The sequence below is a fragment of the Tiliqua scincoides genome, chromosome 5 (assembly GCF_035046505.1).
Source record: "Tiliqua scincoides isolate rTilSci1 chromosome 5, rTilSci1.hap2, whole genome shotgun sequence".
Lineage (NCBI taxonomy): Eukaryota > Metazoa > Chordata > Lepidosauria > Squamata > Scincidae > Tiliqua > Tiliqua scincoides.
In genome coordinates this window covers 20,260,239-20,275,606 of record NC_089825.1, presented here as the reverse complement: position 1 = coordinate 20,275,606, position 15,368 = coordinate 20,260,239, and the positions used below count along the sequence as shown (strand labels likewise).

General features: G+C 46.2%; 1 pseudogene; it reads right to left on the bottom strand.

The window, feature by feature from the left end:
• Nucleotides 1-1,006: 1,006 nt before the first annotated feature.
• LOC136652134 (zinc finger protein 345-like) lies at nucleotides 1,007-14,488 on the bottom strand (annotated as a pseudogene).
• Nucleotides 14,489-15,368: the final 880 nt, after the last annotated feature.

The following is a 15,368-nucleotide window of genomic DNA, read 5'->3' as shown; positions in this document are numbered from 1 at the left end:
CGAGTAAGGTAAGCAGCCCCGCAATGGGGCTACTCACTTTACCGCTGACCAAAAGGTCAGTGGTAAGGTAAAGGCACTTGCGTAGGGCGCGCAGCCCTACACGAGTGCCCTGGATCCTGCGGAGCAGAGCTCCACAGACCCATCTCCCATCCTTCCCCCCGGCATGCCTCCAGCCCACCCTCCTCCCCACCTCACGCCTCCCCGTCATGCCTCCTTCCCGCCCGCTCTCTGCCCCCCACCAGCCTCCCCTCCCCGGAATGCCTCCTCCCCACCTCCGCCTACTGTTCTGCAGTTCGGCAGTCTGGAAACCGCCAAGCTGCAGAAGCTGGGAAACCGCCCACGCTAGCCCAGCACCGGCCAGCGCTGGGCTAGCAACAGCAGGAGCCCGGCAGTGAGGCTGGCAAATGTGCCTTATGGCACGTTTGTGACAGTGCTCAGCGGCATGGGCCCATGCCGCTGAGCACAGAATTGGGCCCTGAGTGAGTGCAGGTCTGGTTCTGACCGTCAGCAAGGCGTGGTCATGCAGCAAGTTCAGTTTCCCCTTGTGTGCTGGGAATTTCAGTCATACAGGTAGATCCTAATAAAGAAAACGTAGTTGGTAGTGCAGTGAACCCTCAATTTAATGGAATAATAGGAAGGGGTTCAGTTAATGCTGAAAGTCCATTAAAAACACTGAAGTCAATGGAGATGCACATCTGCAAAACGTATAAAACTAACTTTCAATAGAAGAGAAATTGTCCATTTCTGAGATCTGTGAAATCGAATTCTGAAGTCTGTGTAATCAAGGTCTGTTAAATTGAGGGTTCGTTGTATTGTAGTGATTGTTGCTGGACCCCAAATTGGTCAATGACTGAGCAAAACTCAGTTCATAGATTCCAACAATTAATTTTTACAATTAAAATATTTAAAAAAATTACAATTTTTACACATTTTATTTTTTGAAAAACAAGAACAAGCAAAATACTTCATCTACATTCCAAATGAACACTGCGGAAATAGCAGGAATTTTTAAGACATCAGTTATTTGATGCAAAAAGGGACTCAACTTTTGTTGCCTGACTGAAAACCAATTTTAATACTCCTAAGCTGTCTAAGGTTCTCTCCTGAGTGGGTTCTCTGGTGTCCAAAAAGATGAGAACTCTGACTGAAGGCCTTTCCACACTCCTGCCACTGATAGGGTTTCTCCCCTGTGTGGGTTCTCTGGTGGATCTTAAGTACACTACTGTAACTGAAGGTCTTTCCACACTCCTGGCACTCAAACAGCTTCTCCCCTTTATGGGTTCTATGATGGTTTATAAGATGACCAGTCTGACTGAAGGTCTTTCCACACTCCTGGCACTCAAAGGGCTTCTCTCCTGTATGGGTTCTCTGGTGGATCTTAAGTGCACTACTGTAACTGAAGGTCTTTCCACATTCCTGGCACTCAAAGGGCTTCTCCCCTGTGTGGGTTCTCTGGTGTTTAATAAGTTGAGAACTCCGATGGAAGGCCTTTTCACACTCCTGGCACTCAAAGGGTTTCTCCCCTGTGTGGGTTCTACAATGGCTTATAAGATCACCACTTTGACTGAAGGCCTTTCCACACTCCTGGCACTTATAGGGTTTCTCCCCTGTGTGGGTTCTCTGGTGGATCTTAAGTGCACTACTGTAACTGAAGGTCTTTCCACACTCCTGGCACTCAAACGGTTTCTCCCCCGTGTGGGTTCTATGATGGTTTATAAGATGACCAGTCTGACTAAAGGTCTTTCCAAACTCCTGGCACTCAAAGGGCTTCTCCCCTGTGTGGGTTCTCTGGTGGATCTTAAGCGCACTACTGTAACTGAAGGTCTTTCCACACTCCTGGCACTCAAACAGCTGCTCCCCTTTGTGGGTTCCATGACGGTTTATAAGATGACCAGTCTGACTGAAGGCCTTTCCACTCTCCTGGCACTCAAAGGGCTCTTCCCTGTGTGGGTTCTCTGGTGGATCTTAAGTGCACTACTGTAACTGAAGGTCTTTCCACACTCCTGGCACTCAAAGGGCTTTTCCCCTGTGTGGGTTCTCTGGTGTTCAAAAGTTGAGAACTCCGACGGAAGGCCTTTCCACACACCTGGCACTCAAAGGGTTTCTCCCGTGTGGCTTCTACGATGGCTTATAAGATCATCACTGTGACTGAAGGCCTTTCCACACTCCTGGCACTCAAAGGGCTTCTCCCCTGTGTGGGTTCTCTGGTGGATCTTAAGTACACTACTGTAACTGAAGGTCTTTCCACACTCCTGGCACTCAAAGGGCTTCTCCCCTGTGTTGGCTCTTCGCTGCCCCTTCTTTCTTCCAATGTGGTCCCAAACTGATGCTGCTGAAATAAGAGAAATGCAGTAAGAAACTAAAGGAATAAACTGAAACTCTTTGGGGAAGCATGATGTTCATGACCCCTGGTGTCCCTGAGTCAGGGGGGAGCAGAGTGTCTAACAGGGATCTTTGAAGCTTTGTGAACATTTTGTTGAAAAGCGGTATATAAATACTGTTAATAAATTATAATAATAACACACACACACACACACACACACACACTTGATATACTGTACAAAAAAATAAGAAAATGATAAATAACTACAATTACCATTTACTGTATATGGGTCAACACAATTATTTAAAAATCATCTAGGTAAATAAAACCATTCCTGCCTCTGTAAAATGACATCATCATCTAACACACACATGTACACACACACACATGGTGAAACAAGAAAACAAAGGGTGAATCTAACTAAACAGTCTGGAGTTTCTATGGCATAGGGAGAGGAGAGAAAAGACTGACTGTGCTGTGGAATCCCAAGACAAAACGGTAAGTGCGAATAGGATTGCAGCCTAGGATTGTTACAATTTTCCCCTCTTGATGATGTCACTTCCCACCATAACATCACTTCTAGGGTAATGATATCACTTTCTGTGGTCCCAAAGGATTGTCATTCTAAAAAGTGGGTCCCAGCGCTTAAAATGTTTTAGAACCACTGCTCTAAACTAGGGGTGTCCAAAGTTTTTGGCAGGAGGGCCACATCATCTCTCTGACACTGTGTCAGGGGCTGGGGAAAAAAAGAATTAATTTACATTTAAAATTTGAATAAATTTACATAAGTTTACATAAATGAATACATTAAAGATGAACTTATATGAATGAATGAAGGTCTTACAATAACTCAAGGCCTATAAAAGGCCTTGCACAAAGCAAGGCTGGCCTTTCCTTTGCTGCTGCTACTGCATCACAGATGTGAAACAACAAGCAGTGGAGGGAGCCCTTATCCCACAACTCACGCAAAAGGTCAAATAGTCACCCTCATGCTGAGAGCAGTTGCGTCGGGTCAGCATGGGCTCTAACAAATCTCCAGAGGGCCAGAGGCTCATTGAAGACTGGGGGGGCTCCCCGAGGGCCACATTGAGAGGCCTTGAGGGCCGCAAGTGGCCCCAGGGCTGGGGTTTGGGCACCCCTGCTCTAAACTGTTTCTTGCTCAAATGGGTCCTGCACACAGAAGGAGAGCCCAAACACAGGCAGAAGTGCTTTCCAAACCATATCCACCTCCTCCAAAGGGCAGCCAAGGGATTACCAGCTCATTTATGGCACCAGGTTGGGGCTCCCTCCTCATCAAAAGATGCAGATCTGGGCTGGCTAGAAGGGAAAGATGTTGGGCCCAGGTCATGCAGCCCAGCCACCAACTCCCCTTGGCTACATCCAATGGAGAAGAGGTTCCAATCTGGGGCATTATGAATTCAGAGCCAAAGGATCCTCCTTACCTACAAAGATATCATTTTCATAATTCTCCATCATGATGGTCTCATATAGGAGCCTTTGAGGTGGACTCAGCAGAGCCCACTCTTCACTGCTGAAATACACAGCTATCTCTGTGAATGAAATCAGACCCTGAAAGAAAAAGGAGAAATGTCCTATGAGCAACACTGGACCTACCTAGGCCATGACTGAAATCCAAAGGGAGAAATGTATTCAGGTTTCCATGAAAGGACAAAACATTCTAAATTTGAAATCCCATTCTCACACATGTTCCCTCTCAACTTTGCATTTCCCTCTTTTTGGCTTCCACCTCCAATGTAGATTTCCAAGTTTCCTGAAAGGAGACATAGAGGATCCTTCCATTCCAGCTTCCAAATTGACCCCAAAAGCCTATGCACGCAAGCCTAGAAGTAAGCCCCAGTGCTTCCAATAGGGCATATTCCCAGGAAAACATACCCGGGACTGAGAACCTTGTGCATGGTGAAGAATGACTAGATGACATAACTGCAAAAGGTGACAAAGCACCCCAAAATGTAGGGCATAACAAAATAAAAGCTAAAAGCACTCATATGTTGATTTCCTGTGGTTAATTTAAACACTATATTATTAAATTTAAAACTATATTACATATACAGGTCCAACCTTGTTATACATGGATTTTTTAATACACAGATTTGACTCAAAACGAACGGCCACTGCAAATGAGAAGGAATGTGCCGATCCCTGGATAAGGGGAAAAAATGCATCCCTTTAAAATCACAGTTTAAAAAACTGCTTTTCTTACTGTTGTGGAGAGACAGGACACAATCCTATCTACACTTTCCTGGGAGTAAACCCCCTTGACTGTAATGGGACTTACTCTGAGTAAACATCCATAGGATTGGGCTCACAGTCATCTTCAGCTGAACCAGGCAAAAGCAGGAGTTCTAATTGCTGCCTGAGGGCCCTATCCTATCCAACTTTCCAGCACCAGTGCAGCTGCAATGCAGCTAAGGGATTGCTAAGCTAAGGGATTGCTTAGCTGCAATGCAGGTAAGGGAGCAAATGTTCCCATACTTTGAGGAGGCCTCTGTGACTGCCTTTCCAAACACAGGAAGCAGTGCATACCCATTGGTGCAGCAGCACCAGCACTGGAAAATTAGATAGAATTGGGCCCTAACTCTCTGCAACAGTAAGAAAAGCTGTTTTAAACCACAATTGTAAGGGATGCACTTTTTAATTTTGTTAAACTGCTTTTATTTAACACATTTTTATGGTATCAGCAGGGATACCAGAATCAAACCTCTGCAAATGTCAAGACACAATCTTACTCCATTAGGAGCAGTGGGTCTTTGAATCTATTTTTCTACTGTTGTTTAATCCATTGTTTTTTTTCTGGAATGAAACCCTAGTGGATAACAAGGGATGACATGTAATTTATTAATTACAAGAAGGCTATGCACTGCCTGCAGGGCTCGCTCACAGGGAAAAGGAGGACATTTAAGTTCTTTTCCAGGAAACGATGCTAAAGAAGAGTACATATCCTGGAAAAAGAGGATGTCTGGTCAACCTGGTATTGGTGTAGCTCCTTTCTCACATTATAATCCCCATCACTTTCCCCACTTTCAAAAACGTGTCCTCACTTTCTGCTGCTCTGGCTGTGGTGGGATTGTCCGGGTGGGTGTCCACCCACTCGAGCCCCTGCACAATGTTACCAGCAGTGCTTTTTACCAACCCATGTAAAATGTGCACACAAGGGGGAAAGCAATGATGTGGAGGGATCTCGTATTGAAGATAATGGCCCCTCTATGTACTTTGGCAAGTATTAAGGTGTACCAAAGTTTAATAAAAGTGCATAAGAACAAAAATGGGGTTCAACTGGGATGCACAATTCTGACATGCCCACTTTTAAACTATACAGGGGGACTTCTACCACCAGTGGCATAGCTAGCGAGGGGCAGGGGGTGGTCCGCCATAGGTACCAGCCTTGGGGGGGGGGTGACACCACAAGTGATCGAAATTGCTAATCCTAATACCATCATGCTATATACCGTTGGATGCAGAATTTCCAGTAGAATGCAATGAAGAAAACCAAAGCGAAATACCTCAGTTCTATCAAAAGTTAGGGCCAAAAAACAGGAAAACAAAAAAATGCATGGATCTCTATGGAAAGTGAAACCGAGTCATATTGCACCTTTACTCGTGAGTAGGCAAACTTGCCTTAGTTCTTCGGAAAGGACAGGCCGAGAGGAATCCAATGACACCAGAATAGTCTTGATTTGATGAACGAAGCCCCCCGAAAACACCCAAGAAGGAAGTCCCTCCTTCTGACAAATGTATTGAGCCCTATGGAAAGTGAAACTAAGCCACACGGTTGCATTTACTCTCAAGTAAGCAAACTTACATTGGCTCCTGGTCAAGTTGAGCACAAGGGAATGCAAGGCTAGCAGCATGGTCTCGATCTAATGAAAGTGGAGCTCAACAAATGCTCCAGAAGGCAGCAACCTCCCCCCCCCCCCCAAAAAAAAAAGAATAAAGCAGAGACTTGAGCTGGTAAGGTGGGCACTGGGGAGCGCTGAAAATCTCACTCATTTATATATGGGGGGGTGTTATTGCAGGCAGGCTACAGAGACAATTCACTTGGAGAAACAGGGCTGACTTTCCATTATTTAATTATTTGCTTTTCTTTAATTTAATTATTTATAATTATATATTTTAATTTGCTTGATGGTGTCACTTTCAGCCAAGACATCACTTCTGGTGGGTCCTGGACAGATTATCATTCTAAAAAGTGGGTCCCAGTGTTAAAAGTTTGAGAACCACTGCCTTAACTCAAAATGAATCAATGAGACATATGGGGGGGGGAGTGACACGCTAATGACCAAAGTTGTGGAAATTGGGGCTTTTAGCAGTAATACCATCATGTTATATACCATTCGATGCAGAATTTCATCTACTGTTTGTGGGAAAATATTCACTGCATTTATTTTCTGGCCATTATTATTATTCATTTCATGTCATGATTATTACTATCTCAGTCTCACCTACTTCACAGGGTTGTTGGGAGAACAAAATAAGGGGAGAAACCATGCACACCACCCTGAGCTTCTTAGAGGAAAGGTAGTATAAAAATGTGGTTAATTAACTGAGTAAGTCTTATGGGGTGACAAAAATTTATGGGCCCCAGGTGTCAAATGACCTAGCTATGCTACTGCCTACCACCAACATGCATGCACAGTGGAGCCCTAAGAAAGGTTAGTTAAAAGGAAGTGGATTGGGGGGGGGAGAAATTCCTGTGAAGGAGAAGTGCAGAGATGGGGAAAATGCAATGTAAGGAGGGATGGGGTAGATTAGCTGGGCTTCCCGGAGGAACCCTGGAGAAGGACGACTTGAGGGTGTAGGGAATGTTGTTGTTGTTGGTGGTGGGGTAGTAGTAAGGAAACAAGTATAGTACAAAGAGTCCAGACTGAGGCAGAAAGATGTGGCTGGAAATGCTACAGGGGGAAAAGCCCAAGCTGCCAGTCCCCCTTACCTGGCCTGAACGGGCAGCAGCCATTTCTGTTCCCAAAGAGTCTGACTGGGTTTGCTTTGACTCCGTTTGTCTGCTATCTGTTAGGAAGAGAAGGGAGACCCGTGTGAGTTTTTTAACCTTTTATACCTGCTTCATTAATTGACTTGATTCCCTTCCCACTAGTTGAAGTGATGGCTGGAAAGGGCAGGCAGAGTCACGGAAGAACATCATGGCTCTTAATCCTGACTCCTGATGGCTGGAAGCCAACTAACATTTGTCCTGATGGCTGGAGCTCCGTCCTCGAACGGAGGCTGTGCTCACTTTTGTGCCTCCAAGGCCAGCAGCGCCAAGAGCTGCTCTTTCCCTCCTTTGTGCACAGAGGCTCGCGTTGGTGTTTCACCTCCCAGTACTCGCCAAGCTGGCTCCTTCTCTTGAGACAGAGGTCAGGAAATAGGACAGCCTCCAGGCCTTTGAGCTCTAATGGAGAAATGCCAGCCTCCCTACGTTTGAGTTCAGTGCCTAGACACCATTTTGTCATTTGCAAACAGAACCGCAATGGAGGCATCAGTGCCTTCCCTTCTGGCTGTTCTCTAGCTGAACAAAGAACAAGGCCATAGTCCTGGTTGGGAGCTTTGCACTGGGCGGGGGGGGGGGCTGTTTCCAGCAATCACCCCAATAGCTGGCCCAGCAGAACAGCTGGTTTAATGGGTCAGGCGAGGCAGGGGGACTGGCAATCCCTGGGGGGGGGGGGAATAACCACACAAAGGGGGTGGCATGAGGCCTTGAGCCAGGCCCCTGTGGCTGTCAGTCCAGCAGAGGCCCCACTGCACAGGGGCAGAAGGGAGTCCAGCAGGCCCTTCTTCCTGTCCTCCCAGCGCAGCCTCCGCCACCAGGAGCCTCAGCTCTGCTTCTCCATTTGCTCTCTGCCCATCGCCAAGACCCTGCAGCTTCCAGTCCTCGCTGGGTGGCGACTTCACTCCCAAGCCTTCACCCTCTCCCAAGGCCTCTCCTCTCTCCCTGGGCCCAGGCCTTCTCACTCCCAGCCTCTGGCAAGGCCTCCTCCCCTTTCAGGGCCAAAGTCCCCAATCACAGCAGGGCCTGTTGTGAAACGTAGTCCCTGGGCTCAGCAGGCATTCCTCTCTGTCCTCTGCACAAACTCTCATTCTCCTTGCTCAGTCCATAAGTTTCAAAACACTTCCCCCTCTAAGAAGGGTGGTCTTGGCCTTTGTTGCCAGTGACCCAAGAGCGGGCTGCTGCCCTCCCACTTCTCTGCAGGTCTCTTTCCCCACAGACCCTGCACAAGGCTGCCCTGCTTGGGGAAGGGAAGTGCAGAGGAACTTTATCAGGGGGGACAAAGTGTCCTTTGGGCCCTTCCCTTCTCCATTGGATCATTATTTCCAAATCCATTGGATCAGAATTTCTACAAATTACTATATATAAAACCACATAGGCTTACACAAAGTGTGAATGCTGGTCTTCACACAATATATGCAAACATTCCAGAGATCCCACAAAATTTCTGGCTCTCTTCCTTTGGCTTCCAGGCCCCCTTTTTACCCCAGGCTCCCTCCTTTGGCTCCAGGGCCTGCTTTTTGACCCTGGGCCCAGGTACACTTTACCCCCTGCACCCCCCTCTCAAGGGCCCTGGGACCCACTGCACCAGCACAGATTAGAATTGGCCTTCAGTTTCTGAATTGTATAGCAGGTGTTCAGAACTCAGAAGAATTCTGTTTGCACCCTTGCTCGCTTTAGAACTCCTTGAAATGTGAGAGCAAAGTCTGTCACTTCAAAAGAGAGACAACTTTGCCTCCAGTTCTCCTGATGTACTGTGATGTCATTGCCACTCATTCCAAAAGTGTCACTGTCCTGGAGAGGCTAAGTAATCTGACAGTTGCTTGGAGACTGTGGAATGCTGGGGATACTTTTACAATGAGTCATTTGAATAGCTATCCAAGCGAGAGCTGTCATCATACATTTTCAATGGTGCATATAGTCCTGCAGTAAGGCAAGCCCCAGTATCCATGGATTCTGTATCTGCGGTTTCAGTTATCCATGGATACCAGGGACAACTCTTAAAAAGACAGGGGAACTTCTAAAAAATCTTGTTGTACTAAGATTTTTTAAACATTTCCCCTTTTAAAAAGGTGTATCCATGGTTTCAAGTATCCATGGGGGAGTCTGGAACACAACCCCAGCGGCTACCAGGGCACATCTGTATGTTGAATTCTTTAAATGTGACAAATGTGATAATACACTTTGGTTGCAATCCTGTTAGCTGAGAGTACACTGAGTACAATGAGACTTTCTTCTGAGTAAACATGTATAGGATTGCTCTGTTAAATTCTGCCTAAGCAATCTATTAAAATGATGCAATAAATAAAAAAACATTTTCTTCCAATAGTGGATAGTCTACAGACTGGAGAGGAAGCCTATTTCTTCTATGTCATCTTAAATAAGATGTTCTCTTAAAAGAGGCACACATGTATGCACTCACTCTATAAATATGTAAAAACACATAGGAGTGCCCGTAGTACTATAAGGGCCAAATATCTCATGAGCACAGTGGCGTACTGGGGGGGAAAGGGGGGAAGCGGGTGCAATTGCTCCTAGGCAGCATGGCTGGGATGGCACCGCTGTCCGCCAGCGGTGCCACCCTGAGGGCCACCTGGGCATGCTGCTTCCCCACGCAGAGGTGTTTTGAGGGCCCTACTGGAAGTAACATTTTAAGGCCCTCCAGAGGCCTTAGAAGGCATTCTGATGCCGGGGGAGCACTATGTGACCTCCCCAGCCCTCAGAATGCCTCCAGAGGTCACGCAACTGATTGGGGGCATTTCCAGACTCACTCCAGGGCAGCACAGTGGCCAGGACCACCACTGCATGATCATTACTTAATGGCATAGAACATTTGAAGAAAATACAGCTATGCGTGTCTACTTGTAAAACAATGTACGCAACATAAAATAATCTGGAAGGGTAAATAGGTTTTTTCTCTAATTCTTAGGGCACAATCCTAACCAGGTCTACTCAGAAGTAAGTCCTATTTTGGTCAATGGAGCTTACTCTCAGGAAAGTGTGGTTAGGATTGTGACAAAACCAGACCCCCCCCCCCTCCTTAATGACCATGTAATCACTTTATTGTCTTGAGGGTGATCGAGTGACCATAAACCACTATAGTCCCTTGGCACCCCCCCATGGATCTTTCCAAATCCAGCTGCCAAATAGCTCCTAAACCACAGAGCTTCCAGTCCTGGTAGCCAGGCCAAATTTGGGGAACCCTCCCCTGAGTCGTACTCCAGCCTATGCCCCCTTGGGCTCGGCTTAAATTGTGGAGCAGACCCCCACTACTCCAAGGTCCACCCCAGACACACTGGATTGTCAACCACAACCATTACCTCCGACCTCTCCAGTCCCAATAATCCAGCCAGTTGTAATAAGTAGGATTTATTGAATAAATGTTAAAGAATAGTTATACAGACAGCACTGCATCAGTCAAGATTTTAGGCATTTAGAAAAAACACCAATACAAAACAACACCCAGCACTAATAAAACAATAACAACTAACTCCTAGCTCTAACCATGACTCACCAAAGTCTTTGCTTTCCAAAGTCCAATCTGCTGCAGTCAAGTTGGGTCACTCTTGTCAGGGTGCTCAAGGATCTCAGGCCCTCTCAGCCAGAGACAAAGCTAGAACAAAAGAAACTCTTCTCCCTCACCTTTATAGGTCTCCTGACCCATCCACCAATCAGAACTTGGTTCCAGCCGAACATTCTAGGGGTGGATGTGCCACAAGCCTTCTGGTGGAATCCCCCCTCCCAACCTGAGATGTTCACAGCTGAACCCTGTTGTTAATCAAGTTGGCCTTGAAGCCCACTTGGTAGGATATCAGAGGGCCCTGTGAAGTGGCCTCCTCCACAGTCCTCCCAGGCCTGGTATGCACTAATTAAAGTTGGTTACAGCTTGGGCCTGGCACTTGGGCCTAACAGCATGGCTACAAGCAGAAACTTTATTTATTCAGATGTTACCTGGTCATTGATTTTCCTTTTTTGTCACAAGGATTGCAGCCTTAGATAATAAATGGAGCCAAGTAAGATAGAATTTTCTGGCAATTTGTTTTCTATTGCTGTCTGAGATGGAAATATTTGGTCAGTTTTGCAGATATCCTTGTTTAACCTACTAACCATTTCCAGAGAAGTTGCTGGTTTTGTTTAGCAAAACAACAAAGTCTTGTGGCATTTTAAGATGAATAGATTTACAGCACAAACCTATGCATGACTTATCCCCAGAAAAGTGTGTATAGGTTTGCAGCCTTATTGTTAACATACTCTTACATGAACTAGAGTCCTTTTCATCAGATGTTTGGTTGGGATGTGGGGAGTGATAGCAGGGGAGGGTCTTCATGGCCTGCATGTTTACATCCTTAAGCCATCTGTGGTCCTTCTGGCAAACAAAATGTTGGACTTGATGAAGATTTGATCAAACGCAGCAGGGCTTTTCTTATGTTCTGTCACAATAAATCTACTCTATTAGGCTGGCAATCCTTTACAAACTTACTTGGAAGTAACCGCCCATTCCTAAGCTTCCTAGCGCATAGGAGTACAGCAGCCCCAAAATGGTTATTGCTGCATCTAGCTGGGCTGGGAAGCAGCACCGGGGCTACTCAGGGTAAGGGAGCTTATATTCCCTTATCCCATGTAAGCTCCAGATGGCCTCAATGGGTCTTCTTGGATCTGTGCCCACTATGGAACAGGCACAGATTCGAGGAGCCCCATGTTGGGTCCCCTGGGCCAGGAGAGCGGTTAGGATATGGAGGCAGGGACTACTGCCATCTCCACCCCCTCCCTCCCCCACCATACCTTCCCTGCCCCAGAACGCCTCCCCCCCAGACTTACCTCTGCCGGGCGATGGTCCACCATCCTCCATCTGGCACCCAGCAAGCTCATGCTGAGCCTACTCTGGTGCCAGACTGGCGTAGACTGTTGCAGGCGTACCTTATGTCATGCTTGCAATAGTATGCGCCAGTGCTGGGTTGATGCGGCCCACATTGGATTGGGCCCTAAATCAGGTTGCAATCCTATGCACACTTTCATGGGAATAAACCACCATGAATACAATAGAGCTTATTTCCAAGTAGAGACACATAAGATTGTGCAGTCAGTGGGAATTACTTCTAAGTAGACACGAACAGGTTCACACTGCCCATCTTTTAAGGAGCTACAAAATTCTTTGTTCCTTTTAATCTGGGAGGAGATTTTCAAAGGCTCTGCTCCACTTTGTCTTACACCACTTTAATTTATTCTGTAATAACTTGACCAGCCCTAGGTCCTAGGTCAATGATCATGGCCGTAAATGTTTAATGGAAAGTTTTCTTACAATAGAGATTATACTTATCACAGAATACCTGAACCTCAAAATATTCTGCAGCATTTACTGTATGGATAGGCAGTTGTCGGAGATGAGGTGGTGGAAGTGAAACCAATACCCTGGCGTGCACACTAAAATAAATTTCCAAAATCTCCCCCAAGGCAAAATAAGAGCAAAATGGAAAGCCAGTCTTTTACCAGGGTTAGGTACCAGAAAATGGTGACTACCTCAGTAAACAACATCAGTTGGAGAATATGCAAAAGACAGAGATCCATATGTTCTCCGAGTTCATTTATGTTTTGGCAAGTCAGTTTTTATAATTTTTTGGTTCGATATATGAAAAGCAAATTATGCGTTATTCATCAGATATAACACAGTCTGATCTCATCTGATCTCAGAAGCTAAGCAGGGTCAGGCCTGGTTAGTACTTGGATGGGAGAACGCCTGGGAATACCGGGTGCTGTAGGCTTATACCATAGTTTTTCAAGACTGAAGGTTGCCAACCAATAACACAGCACAATCATCTGCTTATCTACTCAGAAGTAGGTTCAGTGAGGCTCTCTCACAGGCAAGTATGTATAAGATTGCAGCCTTATAGCCAAAGCCTAAACTGCCTGGCATGCAGGTCTGCCAGGCACCAAAAATGGTTGCATTGGCATCCTGAGCACAACCAGGCAGCTGCCGGTGGCTCCTTGGGGGAAGGGGACGTTCATCCCCTTCCCCTGGGTAAGGAAAGTAGCCCCGCAATGGGGCTATTCGATTCTGTGGCAGCTGTGGAGCTGCTGCAGAATCAGAGAGTCCTATGTCAGAACATGCGGTTCGACACAGGGCTCAGGATCTGGTGGAGCTGAGCTCCATCAGTCCCACCCTCCTCCCTCCCCACTCCCTCCCCTGGAACGCCTCCTCCCCACACTCTCCCTGCCCTCCCCCCAACTTCCCCTGCCCCAGAATGCCTCCTCCCTGCCTCCCCCCAAGTCCCCACCTACCTCTCCGCTACCCGACAGTTCAGGCGACCACGGAGTGTTGAAGCACCAGTTATCCACTGGCACTAGCACTGGTCTAGCTCCAGTGCTGGGCCAGCACTAAGGGCTCGCAATTGCACTTTATGGCACGTTTGCGACAGTGCGTGGCAGCAGTGAGCTGGTGAGCACAGGATTGGGCCCTAAGTGATATGAATTATGCTCATGTCATTCAGCCTCACAATAACACTGTGAGGTGATTGTTTATAGAAAAACCAGTTCTCCATCTCTGTCATGCTCTAGTGTTTCCATTTCCACCATGCTGGAGCTGGCATGCGATGGAAATGGAGGACTCAGATACATGTGGTAAGGACGAATGCAGTTGCAGAATACCCAGTACCGCTTTTTTTGCATTTTGCCATTCCCTCCTTCTTCCCAAGCCCAGGAAGGTTGGGAAGGTCTCCTGAGGTCTCCTGAGTCTCAGCAGAGAGCAACAGGTCAGCAAATCTCTGTGGCATTCAGAGCTACCAGGGCCCCAAATAGCTCCCTTTTCCTACCTATGCCCTGCTTAGAGCCTGCTAAAGTTCATGGAGCCAGTGAGAGGCAGCCAGCACAATACTGCTGCCACCACCCAGCTCCATTGCCAAAATAAGAATGCTTTTGATGGCCCAAAGTGTTTGGAGAAGCTGCTCTGCTTCTTCTAGGGTAACCCTGTCTTGAACATCTAGTTTTACTTCTTTGTAAAAGTAGTGATAGGAAACAATGCTTAAGGGCACAATCTTAACCAACTTTACAGCACCAAAGTAAGGGCAAAGCAGCTCCAATATTAAGGAACAAACATTCCCTTACCTTAAGACGTCTGTGACTGCCACCCAACTGAAGGATGCATCACTCGCCTCTTTGGCACAGGTAATTCACTGCTGGAAACCTAGTTAGGATTTGAGCCTATAATGTATAATAATATTTATTATTATACTGGTTCTTAGACGCAGCTCACCAGATGTTGGTGGCATTATTATCATTATTATTACTGACAGCAAATGCAGTCTGTGGTTGTTAATGCTTCTAAAGTGTCTTCCATAACGTCCATAATTTCAAATCCAGGTAATTGTCTGGCAGATCACTAGGGACTAGCGACCTCATCACAATATTCAGGAACTGAGACTGCAAACTTTATCATGGAATCCCATTAAATTCTATGGGCTTTACTTCTGAAGAAATGAGGCAAGGATTGCTTTGTTAAAGACGGAAGAAAAGGCTGTACTTCTGAGTTCTGATTAATCTGCATTCTCATCAGTTTAACAATAAATTATGGTGGTATTTCATATTTGTGAGAGGATATGGGGCAAAACTATTGCAGGGAATGCAGTATTATCAGTTTTTCTTACACTGTAAGGCTCTCTTACATGATTGTATACATTTCTGCCTGCTCACTCCTCTAAACTCTTGGACAGCACATGAGACCTTGCCATATGCTTACCATACGAGCATATGGCCTTCCAGAAAAAAAAAAAAATGATTGGTATCAGTGCCTGATTTTAATTTCACAAATGATAGATTAAAATGCTTGTATTGACAATGGATCTTACTGTTAACCAGAAATGACTGGCCGGCATCTTTATGTCACAACAAGATCAGACTGGTTTGTTCGGTTCAGTTCACTTTTATTGTTCTAGCCGGAACAACATCAGCTTGTATCTATGTACAACGTCAGCTTCTAACCATAAGAGACTTAGATAAAAGTTTATTAATACATCAGTGTGTTAAGCGTTGTAACTTGATTCATGAACAGCACAG